At 45.9% G+C, this 13265-nt stretch overlaps 1 long non-coding RNA gene across 4 annotated transcripts in view; it reads left to right on the top strand.

Annotated features, from left to right (window-relative positions):
* LOC103348460 (uncharacterized) overlaps positions 1–13265 on the top strand; it is a 56281-nt gene that overhangs the window by 27611 nt on the left and 15405 nt on the right. The gene's annotated exons all lie outside the window — the stretch shown is intronic.

The raw sequence follows: 13265 nt of genomic DNA, 5'->3' as shown, positions 1-13265 counted from the left end.
TGCTGACTGGTGTTTAGAGAAACTGCACTTGACTTTGAACTCGGCTCTAATTAGAGGCACTGTTAAGTACATAAAACGCAGGTACCTTCTCACATCTGCAGACTATATTGAGTGTAACTATTAGAAGACAAACTTCATTTTGCAAACTGTAATTTAATGGTATAACAGTGTGCAGACCAGAATATCAGTTAATTTTCAAAACATTTTATTCTACACCAATTAGCTCAGGTCCTGGAGGGCAGAATGACAAGAGGTTACTCGTTCACTATGTATTTAATTAATTGAAAAATGCTCAAATTGCTTTTACAGTTGTTATTAAAAAGTAGAATCAGTGTTGCCAGTGCTCAACCATAATTGGAACCCCAGGGAATTAAATATTTAGCATTAGTAATGTAACAGCACTTAGGACACAAATTTCTATTTTCGTAATGAAAGCTATACACTGTGAGTGCAAGCGGCTGAAACGACAGCTGTGACAAGTGAAACGGCCTGGGATATTTCAATAAGACACCTCATTGGACAGCAAGTCTTACCACATTACTCGTTTGTAAAGGATCTGCAAGTTGAATTCCCAGTAGAAACCCGTTACCCAAGTATTTAGATTTCTAATTGCATGCAGGATGAACAGTTGGGCAAATGTCTTGCCATAAGTGGCTGAAACATATAGCGCTTTCTAAATAATCCTATATAAGTTCAGGCCTTTGTCAGTTTAAAAATAGAGGGGCTGTCAGGGAATAAAGATCTTGTTTGTTTTAAGTTTAATTACATTTTAAGCATAAATGCTTCCAGTGCCACAATGAGAAAAGTTGGAGATGGGGCTCATTAGCGCTGCAGTGGTAGACGGCCAGAGGCCTCAGGGATTCACTCTGTAAATTAACTGGATAAAAGTACTTGGTTAGGATATGGTTGATGGCTGAGCTGTTCTTAAAACCCAGTTATAGAGCTGTCTCTCACTCCTGTTTTCATTCTAAACAGGCCCTGTAGAGACTTTAACAGCGCCTGTTACAACTGTTCAACTTGTCAAAATGTATTATATTACTCCACTAATAAATAGTATTAAAGGGTATTTGACTTCATTTCTCGTTTTCAGAGGGGATCAGGTTGGTAAACACGACTGGCTTAGGTTGGCCTTATTTTAATTTGTTTATGTCATCTAAGGAATATGGAAGGTCTGTGGTTGGAATCTACAAACACTGCCTTCCTGGAGATGTAAAAACGTAAACATTGTATACAATGGAAACAGCTGATGGAGATGGTTGTAGAATTTTTGTCCTTGAAACAGGTATGACTTTGGCATTTTTATCCCACGTTCAAAGTGTTTGAAAACCCCAAAGCTAAACATGTTCTTTGAAGCATGACTAGACTAATTCCTTTGCCAGTCATTCCATCTTTCCCTGAACAACAACAACAAAAGGTATAGGATAAACTGATTTCATAACATCTCTTGTTCACCTTTGTGCCTATGTCAATTTCTGGTGGAATTCTGATTGTGAATTATTTTTTGTAGTTTTTAAGAATACACACATGCTCCCTTTAAAAGAAAAGAGAGAAAAGAAAAACGTAGTTTCTTTGGTAAACACTCCCTTTGGTCCTCTCCTCCCATCATTTCCCTGCCATCGTGGTCACCTTTGCTGACACTCTGAAGAAATCCTGTCGTAACATTTTCTGAGCATACTGTATATGTGCACATAGGACTGTATTTACACACATGTCTCACACTTGGCATATCTGAAGCACATGACTCAGATCATTACCTAGAAGTCTGTGTTGCTTTTTTTTCTCACTTTGTTATTTTCCTATTTTGGTGCCTCAGATCATTCTCACCCTTTTAAACAGCTGTTGTTATCCCACATCATGAAAGTACAAAATTCATTTGTCTGCTGCCTATTGATGTCACTAAAGTCACATCCAGCTTTTGCTATGGCACATGTTATAGTGAACTTCTGAATGTGTGCTGAGTGTGTGAATTTGTAGTGTGTGAGTGGGTGCACCTTTGTGTGTCTTAGTAAGGTGTTGACCTACCTTTTGTTGAGTGATTGCTCCATGTCATACACTATTCAGAACACTATACGAATATTAACTCATTACTCACCAATAATAAAGAGTTAGGATGTATTATTATCTTTACTTTCCATATAGATAAGAAGCAGGCACAGAGAGGTTAACGTGCCCAAGGCCACACAGTGAGTAGTCGGCAGAGCCAGGCTTCAATCACAGCAGAGTTTGAGTTCTTGGCCAGGAGAGTGTGTCTACGGAAAGCCCTTTGTTTTTTATTTGCCTTTCCTTACTAGTGCCTTTGGGGGTGGGTTTACATGTTTATTACATTTCTTCCTTTGAGGATGGATCTGTTCCTGTTTTTTGCTCATTTTCCTGTAGGGCTGCCTTGTCAAGTTACCAAAGGTCTCAATTACTATGGTCATTGATTCTTCGTTATACTGTATCGGATACTTTTCCTCAGCCTGATTCTCATTTTGTTTGACTTTAATATTACCATGTTTTGCTTTGTGGATTAGATTTTAGGCAGCCTTTCACCACCCCTAGATTGCAGGTATGTTTTCCTACATCTTTTGTTCTACCACTTTTAATTTTTTTTTAAAGTTTTGTTCTTTAACACACATGGGACTTATTTGGTTATGTGACAGGACATAAATATCTCAAAAACATCCACAGCTTTCTCTTGTAAACAATCCATTCTTTTTCCTCCATGGCTTGAAACATGACTTTTGTCTAGCACTATATCCCACCTATCTGTGTCTTCAGAGTGCCAGTTGTTTTAGAATATTGTATTTATGGGCTATTTAGGTCTAATCCTGCAACCTCACATGACAACATTAAAGAAGTTTAAATCTTAACTTTTTAAAAACGTTCTTTATCAGGGATTCTTAAATTGCAAAAGTAATACATGTTTATAAATTAACAAATACAAATAAATGAAAATAACAAATAGTTTAGAAAGCTAGAAGGTTGTAGCAGCCAGAGTATGTAGTTTTGTCCCTTTACAATCCCTACTACTTCTACTTTATTCCTCTAATAGAATTTTTGGGTCATGAGGATTAAGGATAATTTGGTTCACAGTATTAAGATTATTATTAGGGGCCAGTGATGTGACATAGTGGGTAAAGCTGCCTGTGCTGACGACATCTCATATGGGCACCAGTTCGAGACCTGGCTACTCCACTTTTGATCCAGCTCTCTGCTATGACTTGGGAATGTAGTAGAAGATGGCCCAAGTCCTTGAGCCCCTGCACCCACATGAGAGACCCAGAAGAAGCTCCTGGCTTCTGGCTTCGGATCAGCCCAGCTCCGGCCATTGTGGCCATTTGGGGAGTGAACCAACGGAAGGAAGATCCTTCTGCCTCTTCTTCTCTGTAGCTCTGACTTTCAAATAAGTAAATAATTCTTTTAAAAAAAGATTATTATTATACCTGTTAATGTATTGCTAGGAAAAAATAGTAGGTAAACTTGTACTTCATTAATGCTTTAAAAAATTTAAAGCTAACAGAAGCCCAGTTTTCATATTTGGTTATTCTGTATGCTCCACCAGATCCATTTCAGACTCAATGTTTTCTAAACAATTATATTGGGGCTCCTCAAAAAGTTAGTAGGAAATGTGCATCATGAAAAACATACATGTATTTCAAAAATTTTCTGCATCAAAATTTCTTTTAATTCTTTCTTCCATGAACTCTGAAGTATCTTTGTATATATCAGATAATAATAATTCTCCTTTGGTTATTTGGTTTTTCTTTTCCAAAAAACTCTCTCCAGGAAACTTTTCCTCTTCTCTAGTTTGGATTTACTGATTTCTTGCTTTATCACCAGGCCATCATCCTGAAACTTACCTTTGTGTTTTCCTATGTTGGACTCCCTCTCTTCTTAGTTTTACCTCTTTTTTTCTTTCTTTTCATGGAGCACATCCTCTCATAGCTTTTTCTGAAGAATTAGACGTGAAGTACTGTTGGTACCACACTTCAAGAGCTGTCTCTTGCACTCTGATTGTTCCTGATCTGCAATAGCCTGTTCTTATAGATATGGCATCTCCTTTTACTTCTCTGAGGTTATTAATAATCTGACTTTACACACTATTTTCTTTCTCAGTTTCATCCAGCTCCCCATTTTCCCTCTTTAGGTCTTACTCTTTCATATTGGAAGATGTTCTCAAATGTCTTACGGTCATTATAGTAAGTTAAAGTAGTTAGGGGAAGAGAGTACCAAAAAGCCAAGTGGAAGCTCTGTGTCCCTGTGGAGTTGCTGGCAGATGAGTTCCACTGCAGGATGACCAGGTGGCAAGGCAATCTGGCCACAGGGGACTCTCAGTTTTTAGGGTGTGGAAGTCTGTCTAGGGTTTGCTCTCAAGAGAGGAACTATACAATCTCCTATTTAAGAGGCATCACTTAGTTGCCCTGTTCTGGAAGCAAGGAAGAAGAGAATCAGTGACCTCACCCTCTGGTGTGCCTTCTAATTGCTGTCTTGCTCCAGCCCTTTTCTATGCCTTCTCTCTCTCTCTCTCTCTCTCTCTCTCTCTCTCTCTCTCTCTCTATCTCTCTCTCTCTCTCCTTGGTTTCTTTATTTGAAAGAGTTACAGAGAGAGATGGAGAGACAGAGATCTTCCATCCACTGGTTCACTCGTTCACTCCCCAGATGGCCAGGAGCCGGGAGCTTCTTCCAGGTCTCCCATGTGGGTGCAGGGGCCCAAGCACTTGGACCATCTTCCGCTGATTTCCCTCGCGCACCAGCAGGGAGTTAGACCAGAAGTGGAGCAGCCATATGGGATGCGGGTGCTGCAGATGGGGGCTTAACTTGCTCTGCACCACAGTGCCGGCCCCAGCGCCTGGTATCTCTGAATCTGGATCCTCTCGTTTTCTCTCTCCTGTCCAGATAGTTGCCTGGATGTGTGAGAGGGGCTATCTGGGAGTCTGATAGCCGCATAGGCTGACCTTCATCTGATGTGTGTTGGCCCTCAGTCCCTGCTCGGCACCGGGCTGACGCCTCCAGTCCCTGCACCTTCTTCAGGTACCATGGTTCACTGTCACTGCTGCCCTCTGCTGAAATTCGATTTACTCTTTAAAGCTATTTTATTGTTTCTCTACCCACTTTGGCCTGCTAGGGTGGTTTTGATTTCCTTTTTTAAAATATATTTTTAAATAAGATTTATTTATTTATTTGAAAGGGCGTCACAGAGAGGCAGAGAGAGAGGGAGGTCTTCCATCTACAGGTCCACTCCCCAGATGTCCACAACGGCCAGAGCTGGGCAGATCCGAAGCCAGGAGCCTGGAGCTTCCTCCGGGTTTCCCATGTGGGTGCAAGGGCCAAAGGAATTGAGCCATCTTCCACTGCTTTCCCAGGCCACAGCACAGAGCTGGATTGGAAGTAGAGCAGTCAGGAATTGAACCAGCACCCATATGGGATGCCGGCACTGCAGGCAGCGGCTTTACATGCTATATCACAGCATCAGCCCCTTAATTTCCTTTAAAAGTACTTTGATGGCCCGGCACTATGGTGTCATGGGTAAAGCCGCCACCTGCAGCGCTGACATCCCATATGGGCCCTGGTTCTAGTCCCATCTGCTCCACTTTCCATCTAGCTCTCTGCTATGGCCTGGGAAAGCAGTGGAAGATGGCCCAAGTCCTTGGGCCCCTGCACCCATGTGGGAGACCCGGAAGAAGCTCCTGGCTCCTGGCTTCGGATCGGTGCAGTTCCAGCCATTGTGGCCAACTGGGGAATGAACCAGTGGATGGAAAATTTCTCTCTCTCTCTTCCTCTCTCTCTCCCTCCCTTCCTCCCTCTTTCTCCCTCCTTCTCTCTCTCTGCCTTTCCATCTCTGTGTAACTTTCAAATAAATAAATAAATCTAAAAAAAAAGTACTTTGATATATAGGCAATCTCTTCACCCATCTCTTTTTCTTTGTGCGCTCGTAGCCTTCATATTTCTGCATGCCATAGTTTGGACTTGGCTCCCAAAGTTAAGTAGAACTTTAAGCCCCAAGTCGTAAGTTAGTGGTCCTAACAGGGCGTGAACTTAATCTGTGCGGAGGTGGGGGTTGGTGGGAGTGCTCAGGTCTTTGGGGTCATGCCTTGGGCGGTAGGTGGTCCTCGTAAGAGGGCTGGTTATAAAAATCAAACTGGACCATTATTCAGCCTGCTCCCTGCCTCACCCTGAGATTCTTCCTCTGCGTGCACTTCACTCATCAGGTGCCAGATCAACAGGGCCATCTGAGCTTGGACCTGAACTTCCAAAACTTAGCGAAATGAACCTTTTCTCTTTATACAGTTGTCTCAGATATTTCATGGTGGTAACCCAAAGCTGATGAATATGCTGCATGATAACTGTAGGGGGATTTAGGAAAGAGGAGGTTCAGTGTATACAGTGCATTCTCCGTGGGTAATTTTCAATTAGACACCCTCCATCTGCTCTCCACCTTCCAGAATGCCCTCAGTGTCTGATTTATCGAGGCTTCCTTCCTTCCTTCCTTCCTTCCTTCCTTCCTTCCTTCCTTCCTTCCTTCCTTCCTTCCTTCCTTCCTTCCTTTCTTTCTTTCTTTCTTTCTTTTTGACAGGCAGAGTGGACAATGAGAGAAAGACAGAGAGAAAGGTCTTCCTTTTCTGTTGGTTCACCCGCAATGGCCGCCATGGCTGGCGCGCTGCAGCCGGCGCACCGCGCTGATCCGATGGCAGGAGCCAGGTGCTTCTCCTGGTCTCCCATGTGGTGCAGGGCCCAAGCACTTGGGCCATCCTCCACTGTACTCCCTGGCCACAGCAGAGAGCTGGCCTGGAAGAGGGGCAACCGGGACAGAATCCAGCGCCCCTACCGGGACTAGAACCCGGGGTGCCAGCGCCGCAGGCGGAGGATTAGCCTATTGAGCTGCGGTGCCAGCCAAGGCTTCCTTTCTTGCACTGCAGTGCCGCCATGAAAGTGTGTGTTTATTTCATCCTTCGGTTTGTTTGTTTCATTCACCATCTGGAATGAAAGTCTGCCACGCTTTCTCACGCCTCTCAGAATAGTGTGTTGACTCAAACAGTAGAGAAACATTTCAAAAAACCTTTTGTTTTTAAAATTTTTTATTTATGGAAAATTTGCTAGGATAGCTGAGTTCTTTTGTAGTTTTCACTTTAACTACATATTTTGTTATATCTGGTTTCTCCCACTCTGTCTCATAGATCTCGTGACCTTCCACCCCTGAAAACATTAAAAGTACAACTATCAAATTCAGGAAACGTGAGATTGATGCACCACTGTTGTCCATTCAACTGCTAATGCAGATTTCACTGTTTGTGCAACACTTTGTTTTGGTATTATTTATTCCAGTGCCTGAGCCAGTGAGGCTCACTCTTTTTACTTGCTGGAGCAGTCCTGTTATTGTTGCTGTTGTTAATTTTCCATGACACCTACATTTATGATGGATCCAGGCCAGCTGTATTTTTTTAAGATTTATTTATTTATTTGGAAATCAGAGTTACACACAGAGAGAAGGAGAGGCAGAGAAAGAGAGAGAGGTCTTTCATCAGCTGGTTCACTTCCTAGTTGGCCACAATGGCCAGAGCTGCGCTGATCCGAAGCCAGGAGCCAGGAGCTTTTTCCGGGTCTTCCACATGGGTGCAGGGGCCCAAGGACTTGGGCCATCCTCCACTGCTTTCTCAGGCCATAGCAGAGAGCTGGATTGGAAGTGGAGCAGCTGGGACTTGAACCAGTGTCCACATAGGATGCCGGTACTGCAGGCAGCGGCTTTACCCACCATGCCACAGCACTGGCCCCTGGGCTAGCTGTTTTGTGGAACCTCCTTCCATATGTGTTTATCTGATGCTTCCTCAGGATTAGATGCAGGAAAACCCCAGAAGTGACTCTTGAGTTTTTCTCTCAAAAGCAGATAATGCGCCTGTGTTTCAATATTGATGAGTTTAGTGTCCACCCCTTCCTTAAGGTGGCTCCTATTAGGTTTCTGTACTGCAAAGTTTTCTCTTTGTAACGAGTGATAAATCTGTGGATGCATACTTTGAGTCTATGAATATCCATCGTAAAACAAGTCAGCTTTAGAGACACAGCATATTTAATGAGCACGGAGTCTCAGATTATGTTGGCAGTAGTTAACATGATTGTAGGGGTAGGAGTTCGGCTCAGTGGTTAAAGTGCTACTTGGGACACCCACATCCCCTATCAGAGTGTGTGGGTTCAAGTCCCAGCTCCGCTTCTGGTCCAGCTCCCCACCAACGTGCACCCTGGAAGGGAGCAGATAATGGTTTCATTCATTGGTCCCTGCCATGCACATTACAGTTTGGTTCTGCTGGAGAAATGATGACTCAAACAGGTGCTTTATAGCCAACTGTGTACTACTACCTACATGGTTCCATGCCTTGAGGATGGGCCTTCCCGTTACCTGGAGTAAGGAGCCCCTTTCTCGGGCAACAGCACAACGTAGGGTTCTTCAGTGTGTTTTATTTACTGTGGACAGGGTAGACTATAAGCTCGTCTCTGTTTTTCAGCAAGTGGAAACAACGCATCTTGAGAAAATAGTCTTTCTAATTTCCACAAAGTACCCATTGACTTTAGCTGTAGGAAGTGGATTATAATCATTTCTTTCTCTCAATAAAGTGAATGACAATGTTAAGGCAACAGCTGAGAAAAGTCAGTAATGTTAGAGCTACGTGACTAAGACCATTAAACAGAAGGGATTTCTCATAGGAATGTGCTGACGGAGGAGGTAAGAAATTAAAAGATTCTCAGTCCAGGATTTAACTAGCGTCATCTAGGACCAGTTAGAGAAGAGAAAGAGCGGACATGTGTGTCGGCAAAGCAATCTCCTTTAGAAATATTTGGAAAATCATGAAGTTGTCTGATGGTTATGGGTGTAATAAGTTTACAGGGAACAAAATTAAGCAGGGAAAAAAGAACAGATTAGTACCAGAGTCAGTGAAATTCCTATGGCTAAAGCATCACAGGAAGTGGCACTGGGGTGCATGAGAAGTGCAGGATAATGAATGGGTCCAGGAGAAAGGATATGGGGACTGTCTGTAGACACAGCAAGTCGATTTGTGATTTTAATAACAGCTCACGGTTATTGCACGTTTGCTGTTGGCTAGACACCATGCAGTATCATGTACTTCCCATCAAGGGGTAGGTTAGTGTTACAGGTGAGAAAGCCGAGGCTTAGAGAAGATGAGTTGTCAATGGCGTTCATGGAATTTGTGAATGGGGCACCAAGGGCTTGGACCCACCTCTCTCTGATGCCAACGCTCCCGCCAGAACAGCCATTCAGAACTGGTTTACTGTTTTCTTCCTGTACATTTCAGCCTCACAAAATCATCGTCAGGGCTGGTTGTGGCATGTCAGAGAGAGACGGGCTCCTAAAGCCCCCTGGTTCAAGCTGTGCCGACACAGAGCAGAACGTGTAAGCCCAGCGCTTCCAGACACCCGTCACTTGTGCTGTGAGTTGTCGTCTTGCCGGGAACCCTGACAGGAAACAGTAGGACTAGAATCTGCAGCTTACAAAGGCAAAGCAAGCACAAAAGCTGACCCCAAATCACTTTTGGCAAATGCGCACAGCCCTCTGTCCCCAGGGTAAAGGAAGCTGTGTGTTGGAATAACTTAAACACGTCCAGTGCTCAGCCTGAGAACGAGACCTAGGGAGGCCTCCTGACATGCGCTTCCTTCTGAGTTACAATTAACTCAAGTCAGCTCCTATTCCAGCGGTCAGCTTCCCAAATCCCCTGTGCTCTGCGTTAAATACAACACTCTGGTTGCCCAAGGTTGCCGACTCGCAGAACCACACGGAGTAAAAACAGCAGAACGTGGCTCCAAGACATTTCCAACTAATGTCACGAGGCACTTCTTCCCACACCTTCTCTCCCAGTTCATCTGCTGCCTCCCACAGTTCCTTGGGTTTGACAAGATCTGAGGATGGGGGTGGGGATGGGTATCCCTGACTTCACATCCTGGTGATGTTTTTGTAGCTGCCCCATGTGGCTCCGGGTTAAGTAGCTGAACATTCCTGCTTGCTGGCAGCCCAAGCCAGCCCTCCCTCCTACAGGGCACCTTCGGACTTCAAAGAGCCTTCCTCGGGGCTGCAGGGAGAGGACACGGCACATGGGACAGGGCTGCCACAAAGGCTGCTCAATTCGTTTGCTGTGTTTGTGCTTTCTGGTCGTTGGAACCACGCGGGAGACTGCGAGGCAGAGCAATCTGAGAGCTTCCTCCAGAAAAGTTGCTACAAACCCCAAGATTCAAGTGAGAGATTGCGTTCTTCTCAAAGCCACGTTTTTCAAAGCATAACTTGACACCATTTCAGATGGGAGTGGCCCTGGATCAGACGCGCTAGGTGTGCTGAATTGGTGGAAGGAAGTCCTACATAGAAAAGCTTGTCTCTTTGCAGCCTTTTCCATGGTCTGGCAGCTCTAGTGGCGGTGGGCAAGGCCAGCCAGAGGAGGCGCAGAAATGTGCCGTTTACAAACCCTCACCGTGCACAGCTGGAGATCATGAGCGAGGCTGCGCTGGCTGTGAGTGGCTGAACGGGGGCAGCCTGGCGACTTCAGAATTTTTTCCCGAGTTTCCAGAACCGGAAAGAGCCTTTCAGGACTTCTAGATAGATTCCTATATTGAAAACGAGAGCCACAGAATCCTATTTTGTTTTGTGCAACTTGGATGAAAACAAAGTAATATTATGATTGACTTTTGTTCAACTTGCAAACTTTCACCAGAATTTTTAGCTCAGAACAATAGTTTACCGCATGAGCCAGCTTACTAGGGTTGTTAGCAAAGTTTGTTAGGCTGAATGAACAGTAATGGCCTGATTTGTGCTTTAAAATGCAGTCAGTCATGTGGGGATCTGAGCTCGAGACCCTGGGCATCACGTGTTGGGGCATGGAGGACCCTCCTCCTCCAAGTTCCGTCTGCAGTGGTACATGCTGTGTCTCCCTCTTTTTCGTAAATATTTATGTATTTACTTATTTGAAAGGCAGAGTTACAGAGAGAGAGGGAGAGACAGAGCTCTTCCATCTGCAGGTTCACTCCCCAAATGGCTGCAACGACCAGGAGCCAGGAGCTTCTTCTGGGTCTCCCATGTGGGTGCAGGGGCCCAAGCACTTGAGCCATTTCCGCTGCTTTCCCAGGCGCTGTGGCAAGGAGCTGGATCAGAAGTGGAGCACCCAGAGCTCCGCCTGGCACCCACGCGGGGTGCTGGCGGCTTCACGCACTGTCCCCATACCGAGTCTTGGCTGTGACTCACTGTGGCCGTCTCGAGGAGGAACGGGTTAGGGCCTCTCAAGCAGCTGCTGCCCTTCGAGTGTTTCTGGAGGGCCTGCTGAGCGGGCTGTGAGTCTGTCTCAGTCACTGTCCCTGTCTCTCTCCCACTTCTAACCGTGGGCTGGACTGCAGCCCAAGCTGAAAGCCGGAGGTTTCTCTGGGTGATGTTGTTCGGTCCACTTAGGGCCAAAGCCAGATTCTCAGACTTCTCCACACCCTTCCTTAGACAACTGCGCAGGACACATTGGAAGCAAATGCACCCCAGTGGTCATCTGCAAGGGCCTTCTCCAGGGGGTCCCCCGGGGGTGGGAGCCAGCTGCTGCCGCAGTGTCGGCACAGAGGAGAACTGAATCGGGGCATTACAGGGCCAGCGTGTTCCCCCGATGTTCCTGGATACCACGCGGTGGGCCGCACACCCATGGCCTACTCCGCTCTGCCGTAATGTGGGTTTTTGAGGGCTGAGTGGTCCCTGCCGGTTACAAAACCACTGGTGCAGCAGAGGTGCGGGCCACAGATCTGTTGTATGGTGGCGAGCGAGAGGCGGCCCCAGCGGCTTTTTGGGGAAAGGCGGGTTTGCCTCTGAGAACCTTTGAGAGCAATCTGGCAAGTGATTCGGCGGATGGCTTCTGTTACCTCAAAACACGGGGTCTCCTGTGTCCTTAAGTAACACAGCTTAAAGCACAAGAACTACACGTATGAGGAGAAGCATTTACTTCCAGGGGATGCACAGCTGTTAGCAGAGAACTGGAATACACCAGCAGGCGCAGCTGTCTGACTCTCGGACAGGCTTTGAGATTAGCCGAGGGTCGGCGGGGCCCGTAGCCCTTATGCAGATCCAGAATGGTAAGGATGCAGCCTGCTGCTGTCCTCCTCCTGTGTCCAAACAGCCGTGCCCTGCAGACAGGGCCTTGGACCTTCTCCACACCTGATTCCAAGTGACTGAAATTGGCCCTGGAGATGAAGCTCACCCGCCAGCTCTGATGTGGGGAGCTCCGTTCAAGAACATTTCAGTGCAGTACTGACTTTCCTGTCTACCCCGATTTTGTTGGTAGACTCCCATGCTCTCTCATCACGACCTCGTGTGCTGCTGTCGAATCCGTGTCAATCCGCAGCCCACACTCACTACGTACACTCTGATAGCTACAAGGAAGGAAAGCAGTTTCCAAAAGACACACGTGGCTCCGGCTTCTCGGTATGACGCACTGCTATAGTTGACTTCTAGCCAGCGATAACTACACTTGGTTAGTTATAACGCTGACCCCCAGTCAGGCTTTTAAGTCCAGGTTCGTAAAAGGCCTAGTGGGTAGAAAGGAAGCACTTGCTTTCCATCGTGTTTCAACACTTTCGGACGTGTTTCCTTTAAACCCAGAGAGCGTGAGTCTGCATCCACAGCTGAACTGGTGGTTACGTCCACTCTCTGGGCCCTCAGTACTTCCCGGCAGCACGATGGTCACAGCAAGTGTGTGCGTGCTGTCTGTCCACCGCGAGGCGGGTGGCGGCTGTGTGTTCCCTCACAGTCTTGCAGGCCAGAACCCACGCCTGTGGGGGTCAGGTGGTCCGGTTTCCTGTGAGGCCTCTTGCCATGGCTTGCAGATGACCACACTCTTGCTGTGTCCTCTGGGCACACGTGTCCCTGGGTCCCTCCCTAGACTTAAGGTGTCTTCTTCCTAGGGCACAGCCATCCTATCGGTTTAGAGCCCACCCAAAGGGCCCGGTCTTAGTTTCCTTGTCTCAGTAAAGGCCCTAGAGGTTAGAATTTCAGCATACGGAAGCGGGTAATGGTGTGAGGGGGCTGGTGGGGGGCCGTGATTCAGGCCACAACAGTGCTGACACCTCACAACAATTTTTGTAATAAAGAGATCATCACCACTTAAAATGTATTTTTAATATTTTATATTTAAAATATATTTAATATTTATATTTTATATACATAATTTTAATATTAAATTTTGTGATATTGTTTATTTTTATTTGAAAAGCAGAGTGACATAGAAATCGAAAAGAGAGAAAGAGAAAGAGAGAGATACCTTCCA

This window comes from Oryctolagus cuniculus, chromosome 18, assembly GCF_051225735.1.
Source record: "Oryctolagus cuniculus isolate XC-2025 breed Fujian yellow rabbit chromosome 18, ASM5122573v1, whole genome shotgun sequence".
In the NCBI taxonomy this organism is placed as follows: domain Eukaryota; kingdom Metazoa; phylum Chordata; class Mammalia; order Lagomorpha; family Leporidae; genus Oryctolagus; species Oryctolagus cuniculus.
Note: the sequence above shows the minus strand (reverse complement) of the source record. Positions and strands in the feature narration are given on the sequence as shown.